Source organism: Sarcophilus harrisii, chromosome 3 (genome assembly GCF_902635505.1).
Source record: "Sarcophilus harrisii chromosome 3, mSarHar1.11, whole genome shotgun sequence".
NCBI lineage: Eukaryota > Metazoa > Chordata > Mammalia > Dasyuromorphia > Dasyuridae > Sarcophilus > Sarcophilus harrisii.
The window spans coordinates 523,741,267-523,756,185 of NC_045428.1; the positions used below are offsets into that span (position 1 = coordinate 523,741,267).

The window sequence follows — 14,919 nt, forward strand, 5'->3', positions numbered from 1 at the left end:
ACTGGGCTTATATTCTAAAGAAATACTAAAGAAGGGAAAGGGACCTGTATTTGCCAAAATGTTTGTGGGGGCCCTGTTTGTAGTGGCTAGAAGCTGGAAAATGAATGAATGCCCATCAATTGGAGAATGGTTGGGTAAATTGTGGTATATGAATGTTATGGAATATTATTGTTGTGTAAGAAATGACCAGGAAGATGAATACAGAGAGGCTTGGAGAGACTTATATGAACTGATGCTGGATGAAATGAACAGAACCAGGAGATCATTATATACTTCAACAATGATACTGTATAAAGATGTATTCTGAGGGAAGTGGATTTCTTTGACAAAGAGACCTAATTCAGTTTCAATTGATCAATGATGGACAGAAGCCGCTACACCCAAAGAAAGAACACTGGGAAATGAATGTAAACTGCTTGCATTTTTGTTTTTCTTCCTGGGTTATTTTTACCTTCTGAATCAATTCTTCCTGTGCAACAAGAGAACTGTTGGGTTCTGCACACATATATTGTATCTAGGATATACTGTGACATATTTAACATGTATAGGACTGCTTGCCATCTGGGGGAGGGGAGGGAGGGAGGGAGGGAAAAAGTTGGAAAAGAAGTGAGTGCAAGGAATAATGTTGTAAAGAAATTTTTTTCAAAAGAAAAAAAATTGCTTCTCTTAATAATATAAAGTTGTTGTATGTAAATTGTTCTCCTGGATCTGCTCACTTCACTATGCATTATTTCATTCAAATCTTTCTAGGTTTCTCTGAAACCAGCTCTTTGCTATTTTTTACAACATGATAAAACCTTAAATCTTATTGTATTATTATAATCTATCTATTCATCCATCCTCTTGCACCCAACCCATCCCACATAGTTTATGGAATCTGGCTACCCAGAGAGATGACTGATGGGCCCCTGGTTCAAGGTAGGCACCAGGTTGGGTTCTCCAATTGACCTTGAGATCAGGCTCTTAATCTCCCTCTCTGTGAAGAATGGGCCTAGGAGATGGACTCAGATATAAACAGAAGGCACAGAAGTCTTCAAAGATCAAATGGCCCTAGTGTGAAAAAAGCCAGGTAATTTATGGATGCATAATCCTAGAGGAACTATCTGTTAATAGGCCCTTGAACTATCCTTAAGGGCCCTGGGATCATCAAGCTTTGGATGATCCAGACGGGGTGAGGGCCAGATTAAGGGGTTCTGTTAACATCATAGGATAGGAGCATTCTATGGTTGGCTATGAAGGTGGACAACTCCTTCTGACCCTGGTCTGAGGGGTTCAGCTGTGCATTTGCTGGAGACCAGTGGGTGAGATTGGATACTCTGAGAGAGAGCAGTCCAACTCAAAACTTCGGAGCAAAAAGGGGAAAAAAAGTGTACTGGGTAATTTTTTGTTGTATGTGGGAAAGTGGAGAAGAGATGGTCTCTTCAATGTAATTTTTGTCTGTGTGTGTCTTTGTGCAGGATTCTTTTGTCATGTTTGTTCTGTGAGCTACAATGTGTTAGGGAAAAAAAAAAAAAAGAGAGAGAAAGATTGTCCTTTATAGTCTTCAACTCCTGCCAAAGTTGGAACTTCAGGAAAGTCAATTGGGAATAATGGTTAAGGAATTTGGAATTTGCTCATTTCAAAATTCTAAAGCAATTCAATTAAACTGGGGAGGACTGTGAAGAGAGAGTGAAGATGGTAGTTTCTTTCTTTTCCCTCCCTCATATCCTGACTGCAGCAGGGCCATGTGGGGCCAAGGAGAAAGAAACTGCTATTTAATAGTGAAATTCATTATTTTAAATATGATGACAAAAGCAGTTTTATATTATTGGGAATTTAAAGCTGCGTTTGATTGGATTTTAAGTCAAAATATAGGTTATTAAAACAAAATGCCGGTAGCTTACCTTAGGGGAGGTTGTGTTTGTATCTCTCTACTTAGATGGTATGTTGCTTTCTAAAAGTATTGGCTAATTTGTAAACTGTGAGTTATGTATGTTTTATGAAATTTGGTTCAAAGTTGTTTGCGAACCTTGAAGTTTAAAGTTAATAAAATATTGATTTAAAGACAAGGGACAAGAAAGATTGATTTGCAAAAGCAATTAATAGTTTAAATGGAGCATCTAGTACTGGTTAATGAGTGTATGTTGGAGAAGGTTTGAGCAAGTAGGCTTTGGGAAGAGAGAGAGACAGAGATGGGACAGGAAGAGATGGTGTGAGAGAAGGAAGAAGAGAGAGGAAAATAGCTTTCCAGAAATGGGGAACAAAAAGGCACGAACCCCTAGTGAATCTGCCATTTGCCATGGGAAAGGAGATACCCTATGAGGTTGGGGCCTGTCTTGAGCTGGCAGATTGGATCCTGGGGGAAATGGCACCCTAAAAAGGTTAGCTGTGAGAAGCTGGGGTGGGGAAGCATGGGAGAATGAGGGAAGGGCTATACCACATGGAAAGGGACCTTGTCAGGTGATCTAATCCTCCTCCCCCCATTAAGTATGATGGCTTTTTTACAACTGTAGCTCCTTGTTGGTTCAGATATTAATCGCTTCTACTGTTTAAAGGAACAGCCTACATTTACATGATGTTAACAATGTTTTATTTTTATTTTTTTTAAGTCTATAGCAGCTCTAAGAAGTTTGTTGAAACTGTAAGTTTTCTGAAAGTAATTCAGACATCCCATCTGTATAAAGCAAATTATTTAATGTTTATTTAAATTCATAATAGTCTCCTTGTTTAAGGAATATGATCAAAACAAAACAAAACAAAAACCTAGAGCAGGATTTTAATCTGATTTGATAATTTGATAGGGTTATTTCTAAAAGTTTAATTTTTTTAGAATGAAGAGAGTATTAATGTTAAATCTGAAAGTTTCTTTTATGTGGAAACAGGATGGACAATATGCAATTTAGAATTTTTCTCTTTCTTGGGTATTTTAAAAGCAAAATGATCTGGGTAATGTTAAACTTAGACCCATCTTCTAAGATATGAAGGATAAGCTGTGTAAGTTGTGAACTTTCTAGGATGAATCTTACTGTAATCCTAGAGAACTAGATTCATCTGAAGCTTTGATTAATGATAATTCCTATAGGAGATGAAATCTTTTGGGACTGCAGCTGATATTTATTTGGAGTTTTGAATTCAGGTATGACTCTACTTAGATCATCAAACACCATCTGAAAGGAATATACCACAGGATACTGAGAAGAAGCTTTTATAGGTGGAAGGTGGCATTTGGGAATGAATTGGGAGGACTATCTTAGTCTCAACTGATATAGGATCTTTCTGACTCCATTTCCCATTCTTTTGAATGAGAACCCACCTGATTATTTGAGTCTGGTTTAAGGTAGAATGGTTAAAAATTAGGGCAGTTACCTGAAGTAAAACTGCCTTAAATAAATCATGTCCCTGATTTTTCCTCTTACAACAAATGTCTATAATCAGAGCAAGTACTTAGTGAGATATAGAAGACAAGTATGGAGATATTTTAATTTGCAGCCCAGACCTGGAGGACTTTTTGGTTGCTGCTATTATATCTTTTAAACCTTTTACTTCCTGGGACTAGAGTTTCTTTATCTAAAGGCTTATTTTGCCCAAGTACTTGGGGTCATTCTCACTTTGCCTTTTGTTCTTTGAAAGAAAGCTAGGAATCTCATCATACCCTGATGAGGCTGAAGTTGTTTTTTTTTTTTTTACCCTAAAAGTTAAACTAATCTGCCTACTCTACTCTTACTACTCTTACACTATATGTTGATGGAAGGCAGGGCTAGGTCCTTGGGGGTCTCTGGAATCTTAGATCCCTGGCCTATTTATCAAAGATCTATACTGTCTTCAAATGTGTTTTTCATGTTTTGCATGATCATGGGGGGCTATATGGAAAGAGAATTTTTAACACCCAAACAATTTCCTATTAAATATGCAGAGAAAATGAAATGAAGGGGAATTCACTCCAGGTGAAGGGAAGCAGGCTTATAGATCAGCTGCCCACATTGCTGATCGTTTGCCCCTGACCATGGCAACTTTAATTTCCTGACTCCTGTGTTCCCTCATATAGCTCCCAGGCAAGTAAATTCTGAAAAAGGCCTGCACATGTGCCCCTTGAAGGGACTTCAAACTGCTTTGTTTTGTTAACACCTGTAAAAAATCTTCCCTTGTAAGTTGTTTTTTGTGGGAGAGATCATACTCACTGAAGGATACTTGTTCTATCTAGTACACCTACTCCTTTGAGGAAACAAAAGCAATAATTTGGGGAAAACACTGCTTAGGGTCTATCCTAGGAAAGCTGTTTGCATGAGAGGCATTTTTGATAGCCTCATTCTCCCCTGGGTCAGGACATTAAAAGGGAAACTTAAAGGACATTAAAGGGAACTGTGGCACAACATTAGCAACCTCTTTATTAACTACTATATAGTGACCATTGGTCAAGGATGGTTACATCCTTTTAGTCTATCCAATGAGAAGGCTCGAGTCTTTTGCTTTTAAACCCTGAACAAGCTGGAAGCAAATCAGGTTCCAGGAGCACATGGTGGGAGTTGGAATAACTCCCAGGTATGTCTGGGCTTCTCCCCGCAGAGATTAAATAAATGCTTTCTCTCTGTACCTGATGTCTCTGATTAGTTAATTAGGAAAGGGAGTCTTGCACTGGCCCCATCCCACACACTCCCCATCCTCCAGACCTCAATCTGGGGAACTATCAAGGTCCCTTCTGGCTGTAAAAGCAACATGCAAGTCTATTTGCCAGGGATCAGATGTCTTTAGCATCTTTCCCCCTACACACACACACACACACACACACACACACACACACACACAATTTTCCTTCCCAGTGAGAGCTTGAGCTAGCATAAATTCTAGATTCTTTTTTCTTTCTGGTAGGGTAAGATGAAAAAGTTGATTGATTCCTTCCCAGGAATCTCTGTCACATGAATTAAGAACTGAGGCCTCTTTAGGTTTCCTTCTGGTTTACTGGCTGATGTTTCTTTTCTCTTACTTTTTTACTTTCTGGAGGTGACTGATAATCTGATTTTGCCTCAAGGAACCGCAACGGCTAACTTTGTTTTCTTCCACTAGATGGGGTTCTTGCTCTCTATAGATTGTTTTTCATCATTTCCAGGGATTTAATTGTACTGGGAAGATTTTGCAGAGAATTTTTTTTTTTTTTTTAATGAATGTAGAAACATTGCCAGCAGGCATTATTGCCCACAAGTCTGAGGAAGGAATCAGTATAACTTCATGTAGGCCATTTGATCAGATATTCAAAGGCAAAAGAAAAAGAAGAAATGTGAGAAATTAGGTTCTTTGGATTTGTGAGTCCTTTCTAACCTGCAGATTTAACAAAAGGAGAGAAGGTGTTTTCACTGGAAGCCCAGAGAATCTGAACTGCAAGCACAAATGAAGTCAGCTAGAAAATCGTTCCCATCGACACTCTTTGAGGAAAGACCTTAAATGAACTTTCTTTTTGGGTGGAAACTTTGTCAGCTGAAAAGGGAAGTCAAACATTTCTCTAAATAATTCTGACTGGGGAGAAAATAACAACTAATCTTATTGAATTCTTTAATAATTGTCTCTATTTTCATTTTGTTTGACCATTGACAACCCGATTCCAATTAGTCAACCATATCCTCCAGACATAAAACAAGGTGAAACAGGGAGCAGAATTTCAAAGAAGTGGGATTTGAAATTTTATTCAGCTACTGAGAAGGGCAAGCCTGACTTTCAAAAGCCACCATTTTTTTCTAATTCCTAAACACACATGCATTATATAAAAAGATACCTTTCTATATGCATATGTGTATGTATGCATTACACATATTCATGAACTCAAAAAACTAAATCCATTTATTATCAAGTTGAATATTTCCTCCAATGATGCAGCTCACCAGACAAGTCAATAAACATTTATTAAGCACCTACTGAGTACCATGCCTGTCCACTTGTAATAGCTTTTGTCCATCACCTCTCCTTAAATTATAGAAAAATAGCTCTAAACCTAATCTCTTACATTGTGAGCATGCAGTAAAGAGCTTTGGCTGTCACCCTGTTATCTCTCACCTACATCATGTGATTGGCCCATCTTCTCTTTCCATCAAACAATGACATCTTTTGCTTATGTCCTTGGTTCTTCATTGGTTGCAAATACCATATACCTACGACTCTATTGCTTCCTGGGTGATACTCATTTTCAACTCCATAGAGACAGATGTGTCTGATGTCTTGCAGCCAAATAATGCCAGTAAACTATCAGTATTAAAATATATTAAATACATCTATTGAAATAAATATATATTTTAAAATACCTGTACAGGGCAGCTAGGTGGTACAGTAGATGGAGCATGAGCACTCAATTCAGGAGGACCTCAGTTCAAATCTGATCTCAGACACTTGACACTTCCTAGTTGTGTGACCCTGTACAAGTCATTTAACCCCAATTGCCTCAGCAATATATATATATATATATATATACTTATACTATATATACTTATATATACTTTCCATTGCTCAATAGATAAATGACCAGAAAGCAGGAATAGGAGCACCCCCCCAGACAAATTTAAAACCATTAATAACTATATGAAAGAATGCTCCAAATCACTAATAATTAATCAAATAGATTCTGAGGTTTGACATCACACCCTATAAATCGACAAAGATGATGAAAAATGGTAATACTTAATGTTGGAAGAGGAAAGGCACACTAATGCATTCTTGGTGGAATTTTGATTTGCTCCAACTATTCAAGAAAGCAATTTGAAAGCATTGAGCTTGTCTAATGCCAAAGAAACTGAGCAAGACAGAGGTTAGAGACCAATTCAATAGTTTGTTAAGTGGAGAGAGATACTGGGACCAGGTGGACCTTGGTCCCAGGGCTGGACAAGACTATCATCTCAAAGAATTCAGCCCCGAGTACTGGGACAGCAAGCTTTTGTATAGTATAACAAGAACAGTGACATAATTGGGGAGGTACCTGGGTGGGGATAACCTAATGGTGGGGGAAGCCCCTAGGATGACACAATGGAGGGAGGTTATGGATATTCTAATGAATCTAAAATGGAGAGACCTTTATTCTGTCAAACATTAAGAAGGAATGTCTATAACCTAAAGATATAAAACCTTCATCTCATCAACCATTTAAGAGGGAATGATTATAGCCTGGGGTTTTGTGGCAGAGCAACTGAGGTAGACATTTATCTCATCAAATATTAAGAGGGAAAGGTTATAACCTGAGGCAGAGTAACTAAATAGGACAATTGGAGAAACTGGGTCACCACCTTAAAAGGGGAACTTTGGCATGACATTCCCCACTTTTTCTCTTGGAACTATTCAAATTTTTGAATTACCTTCCTCTAGAAGGTCTTAGGCACCATAATTTTGAACAATCCTATGTGAAGTAAATAGACCAAATAAAAATCAAAATAACGCAAGGACTTATGGCAAGTCTCTCCCCGATTGCCTTGGCCCGAGAGGCAGAGTGTGGACCCTGGAAGAAAAGAGATAAGGGCAAGAGACGGGGAAGAACAAGAGACTGGGAGGCAAGACAAGATACCTGATCAAGCCTCCTTTAATGAGTGCAATAGTACAGGTATTTATAGCAATAGGAAAGGAAGCAGGGGTCAAGCTTAGTACAGGGGGGGGCCTAAATAAAGGATTGGTTTCCCGCCAAAGGATGAGTTGACCAGGTGTCTTTGGTCATGTAGAAAGCTCCAGGATGTGATTAGAAGGCGCCTAGATGTTTGCCTACTCAAGGTCAAAGCAGTCTTAGGAATGTGGCCTTATCACCTGTAGATTAGTGCCAGCTCCCCACAGGTCCCCCTTTTTGTATTTATAAAAAGAATCAAATATAGAATTTTTCATTTCCCGACCTGTGCCTGGCTTAGGTTGTCCCTATGGGGAGAAGCCTTACCCGTCATAGGAAGGATGTACAGAAACATCTCTTCCTGGCTTAGGTTGGCTAATCCTTGAGGAATCTTACCCGTCATTGGCTAACCAGGTCTCGATGTTTGTTGAAAATTTGTGTTGCTCATATGAGCATCAAGGGGATCATCACCAGTCTCAAGGCGGTGATAGTGTATGTGAATGGGTTTTGCCAGTGCACTATCCCCTATTTGGGATTTTACAAAGGAGCCCACTCCAAACAGCTCTTTGCGCCACTTAATCAAATCTTCCTGGAGTCTCCTCTACAATTCTGGAGCACCATCTCAGCCAGAGAATGCAGTTTGAGATGGACAGTTTGCTGTGAATTAGGTCTGTGGTCATTTGTGCATTTATCTAGCAGCAGGGCTTCAAGGGCTCATTCAAAGGGGCAACCCACTCCAGGGGAGAAGGGTGAGGCTTGGAGTACCTCCACCTGTCCTGCCCAGAGGAACAAACAGGGCTGCAGAAAACATCAGATTTCTGAGCAGATTATGCACAGTTAGACCAAGGCAGGTAAACCCCAAACTTTTAGAGGCCCAATATAAACTACAAGGTCCTTTTAAGTACGATGAAATACTAATTAAGGACCTGGGGTAACAGGAGTGGAGAAACAGATCAGAGAGACTGCCAGTTCCAAGACAGGTATCCAATTTCTGGTTGTTTCTAAAAAATAATCCCCAAAACTGAGTCTGCCAAGTCAATTCCAACAGAATAAGGGATTTCAAAGTTAAAGCACTACCAGCAAATCATAGCCTAGTAAATTTAAGTAAGGAGTAAAGGACTTCCAATTAAATCTGAACTAGTAAGGTAGGGGGTAGGGCAAAAGTGCCTAAGAAAATATACCAGTTTCTCCAATTTCCTCTCTTTTTTCCTCTCTTTTTTCTTTTGGAAAGGAATCAGTTTGCTGCTTTTAGCCAAAAACCAGGTAGCTATAACTTGATAAAAAATGTCTGGAACAGAATGGGAGGGAGGGGGAAGGAGAGGATTCCATGTGGCTGCCGTTCCCCCCCACTCCACCTCCAAAGAGATGGGGGGGAGGGTGGGGGGGGGAGGAGGAGGGAGGAGGGGAGGGAAGTCTAACTAAACTTCACTCCAGTCTAACTAGATGCTCCAATAGCTGAAGTAACAGCAGTGGGGGGGAGGGCAGTTTAAATCTTTACAAAGGATCCCTACCCCACCCAACATTTAAAGTAGCAGAAATCAGTGGGTGGGTGGGGGAATCCCATAAAACCCACATGTCCAGCCGAAACTTTCTTCTCCAACTCATTTTGCAAATAAGGAAATTGAGCCATGACTAAGACAATTGGAATTCGAAGCAGACTGACTTCTGATTCCCTCTTCCCAGTTATTTTTCTCAAGATAAATAATATTGGCAAATTTCCTTGATCTCTGGTAATGTACTTTGTCTACTAGAGGTTCTCCTGACACTTGGCAGTAGCCTTTCCAAGGGAAGACCTTGGTGATCTTTGTGCTCTGGGACTAAAGGACAAGAATCACGGAGTTATTGAGTCCCTCAGTTCCAAGCAGAATTTTCCCTCCTTCTCAGACATTTGCTGGGTACTCCTGGGGCATATAATGAGAGATCCAGGGGTACTTTCTTCATCGGGAAGACAGGGAGAGAAGTAAGGTCGCATAGGCCTTTGAAAGGCCTTGTTTAGGTAGCTATAGATAAGAGATCTATCTATGGCATTGTAAAATGCTACGTGTCCCCTTTCATAATCCAGAAAGATGCCCACTTTGTGGACAGGTGGGCTTGAACAACAGCCTTTCTCTGAATTCCAAAGAAAGAAATTATTTTGATATTTGCAGCCGGCTAGGATCCTGATATCCTGGGGGAATGGGGAGAACTTCAACTTTCTGGTTATTGACTCTTCACAGATGCCCACTTCCCACTCTGTCTTTTCTCCTATATCCACTTCCCAGTAGTGCCGTCCCGAGGTAAAGGTCTGGGCCCCCAGGACAGTCAGCGAATGGACAAATCTTTCTTCGTTGTTGGGCAGGTCCTGAGGGATGCTTGTATACTTGACACTCCTCAAGTCTTCAGATATGATGAGATGAGTGTGGGCTGTCAGAGGATCCAGAGTTATATCCCTATAGAAGGTCATGAATATTTCTCTCAGGCCAGTGATGGGAAAGGTGGCCCAGGCCTCGGTGACAACCTCTGGTTCTTGAACTAGTAGCTTCTCACTCTTTTCCAAGATGCCTTTCATACCCTGGAGCATTTCTGAGGGTGTCTTCTTCAAATGCTTCTCCACTTCCAAAAGCATTAGTTGCAGATTTTGGATTTCTTGTGATAGTTTGACTTTGTTCCTCTCAAGTTTCATCAGGTTGTCTCTGAATTGTTGGTTCAGCCCTTGTAACTGTAGCATTTTTTCATCCTCTAAGAACTTACGCATTGTCTCATATTCATATATAAGTAAGCGTTGGAAATGGAGGCTGTGCTTCCCACATTTTATCTGTGTCCTTATGGCATAGAACTCTTTTTTCTGAAGATGTTCTTCTTTCCTTTTTAAGATATTCTGTGTCTCCAAGAGCTTCTCCTTGCTCTTGGCAACCACCCTTTCCAAGGGAAGGACTTGGTGGTTCTTGTGTTCTGGAGCTAAGGAACAGGAATCACAGAGGATTCTGTGGTCTTCCTCACAGAAGAGCTTCTCCTTTTCTCCATGTTTCTCACAGATGCTCTGGCCCACAAGACTCTGCAGTAGAAGAGGTCTGAGCATTTTGGTAATGATGGACAGCTGCTGCAGACGGCTGTTGGTCACCAGGTCATTGCCATAATTGATATCTGTTCTGCACTCTGGGCAGGCTAATATTTCATCAGCTCTCACCCTGCAGTGACTAAGACAGGCTTTGCAAAAGCTATGGCCACAATTGGCAGTCACTGGATCTGTGAAGTAGCCCAAGCAGATGGAGCAAGTAAGGTTTATTTTGAGATTGTCAATTAAGCCTTTGACATCCATGTCTCTGGGCTTTCGATTTCTCCCTTCTCAGATGCTCCTCTCAGGAGAGACAATGCTTGCTCTTTCCCTGGAGCTCTGGCCGAAAAAGATGTCAGGGTTGAGCTGTTGGAGGTTTTTATATGTCTTCCTTTGACTTGCCCCTGCCTTTGCTCCACCCACAACAGGTGATAACTCCTGAGCTTGGAAAGTCTTTACATGTTTTGCTCTAGGGCTGAGTTCACACCTTGGTCCTTCTGGCAAAGTGTTAAGTGACTTGGTCAGGAGCCAGATTTGAACCCATAAGGAAGAGTTTTCCTGATTACAATCTACCCACTGTACTACCTAAATGTCTTTCTTCTCCTCTTCTGTCCCTCAAAACACAGGTTGCAGAAAGACCATTTGAGAAGTTTTATTTTTGTATGTGAGACAGGAGCAGAAATGTTTTAGCTCCTCATTAACTTTTCCCAAGCTTTTTCTGTTTAGTTGTTTCTCCATTCCAGGAACATACATACTCTTACACTATCTTCCCTTCTCCATCCCAGAATTATAACTAAAAGATTTTTGTGCCTGGGATGGGGACTCTCCCAGCATTTAGCTAGATTTCAGCCAATGAAGAAGGGGAAAAGAAGATCAACTTGGAATGGTGCTATCTCATTAATTCCACTGAGTTAACACCTTGATTCAAGTTAACACCTTGTTTCAAGTTAACACCTTGTTTCAAGTTAACACCTTGTTTCAAGTTAACACCTTGTTTCAAGTTAACACCTTGTTCCAGAGTTCCTGCCCTCTACAAGTAAGGGTGAAAGTCATGAGAGAAATAATTATTAAATAACCAATTGTTAATTGGGAAGATTCAAAATTTTTTCCCTTACTTATTTGGAAATTAGATCAAAGCTTTATTTTCTGAAGGGAAATTGGATGAGATGAAATCTTGGAATCATTACACCACTCAACTTGGAGAAACTTACAAAGAATGAATCTAAGGTGAATTACAATCGATTGTGTTTTACTCAAGTTTGGGTGAGGATAGATCCCTTGTCTAGAGTGCTGGAGACCAAAGGTGTTCTGGAAGTGAGAATAATCAAAGTCACATCCCCCCAATCACTCATTATAATGGGTCTACCTCTCATTATAATATTAATTCTTCTCATTAATTATTAACCAATCAGAGTTGGTTGCTTCTCATTCTTCCAAAGGTCTATAAGCTCTGAGTAGGTTTCATGAGGGATTTTTGGCATTGAAGAATGTCATTCATCCCTTTTATTAATTATCTTCTAGGATTATTAATAAAATAATTAATTACTAAGATATTACATCTCTCAATGTTTTTATATGTCACAGTAAGAATGAGAATGAGAGTAAGGTTTAGAGATGGATATGAAGATGAGATTGGGAAGTGGACAATTGGCTCCAATATATTTCTATGACTTCCAAATCTGTTTCAGAAAGGTTGTAAATATCCAGCTTTCTAAAGCTTAACAAAAGCAAGATTTAATGATTTATCCAAAAAAGTCAATACCTGATTGAACAAGCAAGATTCTTGTTCCCTGATTCTTACCATTCAAAACTGTTCTCTTTCTTCCTACATCCCCTTTTAGCATTTACAAAGGCATTCCTTCCAGTAGAACAGAGGCCCTCTGAGTTTTACCTAAGTGATTAATTCACTTGAATGTTGTCACTAAAGATCATCAAACAATATATTCTATAATATGAATTCTTTTTTTTTTTTTTTATATATAATATGAATTCTAATACAACATTTTAATCACATTAACTCTTCTGTAGGTTGATGGATTTCAATTCAATTACAGTTTTTATGAAGAGCCAAGTCTTCAAAGCAATAAATTCTATTCTTTTTTTTTTCTTCTACCAATGGTAAAAATGGATCAATCTAGCCCAGGCAAAGGGAAGCTAGGTGGCACAGTGGATGGAGTGCCAGGCCTGAAGTCAAGAAAATTCATCTAAATCCTATTTCCCTCAGTTTTCTCATCTATAAAATGAACTAGAGAAGGAAATTACAAACTACTCCACTATCTTTGTCAAGAAAATGAGATTAGGAAGAGTCAGACATGACAGATAGCAACTGAAAACTCAGGCAAATACAGATCCATATTTGTTGAAATTTAGCATTCCTAGACTCTCTTCATAGGTCCTGCAGAGTAGCTGCATCTTGCCCATCCTCTGAACTTCATTAGGGTACTCATAGAGGTCCTGAGTCTTTCACTCCAAGAAAGAGGGAAGGGTGGGGGGTGAAGGGATGTGGAATGTTCTGCCCTGACGATTTTTTCCAACAGCAACATTTTTCAATGTCTGACCTCTCCCACAAATGTGGCTACAGTTTGTGTGTGGCCATTTTAAATGATGGCGAGAAAAAGGCTGCCAAAGATCTCATTTATTCTGCAGTTCATTCACAGTCTGAAGGCCATGTCATCTTGCCATGGTTACCAAGCTGGGGTCTCCTTTGTTTTATAACAGAATCTGGATCTCTTCCACTAGAGCATATACTGCAGCAAGCTGGTTTCCAATGCAGGGTTTTCTTATTATCTGATTTTGTTTGTAGAATCCAGTCCACCATGGTACCAAGCCTTGTCATAATCAAAGGGAATTCTCTGTTTATTGCGTTGTTGATCTTTCAGCTATAGATAAAGAAAATCCAATATAAATTATCACCTTCTATCTGGCAGGTATCATCATCCCTCTGACACTTTTTCCATTTAGACCAAAAATTCTTACTTTTTGGTGTCATGGAGTCCTTTGGCATCCTAGCAAAACCTATAGAGCCCATCTCAGAAAAATGTCTTCAAATGCATAAAATAAAATATATAGAATCACAAATTAAACAATTATATTGAAATCCAGTTATCAGTCTTTTAAAAAATTAAACAAGTCCATGGAAACCAGGTCAAGAACCTCTGATCTCAATTCTAAAGGACTCATGATAAAAAATGCTATTTACCGCCAGAAAGAAAACAGATAAACTCTGAATGCAAATTAAAGCTTTTTATTTTTCATTTTTTTTCTTGCAACATGGCTAATATGGAAATATGTTTTGCAAGACTTCACCTGAAAAAAAAAAAAGAACATCTTGTCTTAGACAAGAAATTGAGGCATAATTAGTTTTTTCAAGATAATAAAAGTCTAAGAGGCAATCAATATATTTTGCTTCTCCAAAATGATTAGGCTGATTAATCCCTCTCCTTTTATAAATCTGTTTAGAAGAAAGACAGGCATTGTGTTTCTCTTAGCCTGGAATAACGTGCTTGTATGCATCAATGGTTCATTCTACTTTGGTTCAGTGATACCTGCAGGAGTACGTGTTCCATAACTTAAGTCCATTTCTGACGCAATTGATTTTCAATCTAATATTCTCTGCCATTTCTCTCCATTTTGGATCCTGGATTTCCTCACCTGAGTGTAAATCTTTAATATATATCCTTCTAATCCTTTACCTCCAATCTATTTCCCTGCCCTCCACACCAAACTCTCCAGTCTCTTCCAAATCTGGTATTTTCTTCCCTAGCCATCTTGCAGCCATGGGACTCTTGCAATCAATGACACTGGGAGGTCAAATCTGCCTTCTCGCATTAGAAGCTCAAGTTCACTCTTCTTGTCGCCCTTGATTATACCTTAATTGATAGTGCATGTACCTCCTCCGCAGGGTCTTTCTTGATTATACCCAAATTGATGTTTCCTAATCCTTGTGATTACTTTCTGTTGCTATGCACATATTCTATATTTACTAATCTGTGTATATATTATATTCTCTAGAAGAAAGAAATCCTCCTTGAAAGCAAGGACAATTTCATTTTTTTCTGAGGCCTAACACAGTGCTTAATTTTTATATTTAATTTTGTATTTATATATCTAATATTTGTATTTATATATTAATTTTTTTGTATTTTTGTTTTATTTTGTATTAAATCTAAAGGTGAGGCAGAGATATATGATGACATTATATTCATGGACAGAATTAATCCAATCTAATTATCCATCTCTTTTCTTATGTTTCTGGAGTGTTCTCTCTGACCTTCTACTTTTTGATCTCTGCTTTAGGCTTTTGGAGATTTTAATTGGTGGGGAATTGGGGCAGTTTCTGCTT

At 39.1% G+C, this 14,919-nt stretch overlaps 1 pseudogene; it reads right to left on the reverse strand.

Annotated features, from left to right (window-relative positions):
• Positions 1-9,374: 9,374 nt before the first annotated feature.
• LOC100932000 lies at positions 9,375-10,841 on the reverse strand (annotated as a pseudogene).
• Between the last annotated feature and the right edge of the window lie 4,078 nt (positions 10,842-14,919).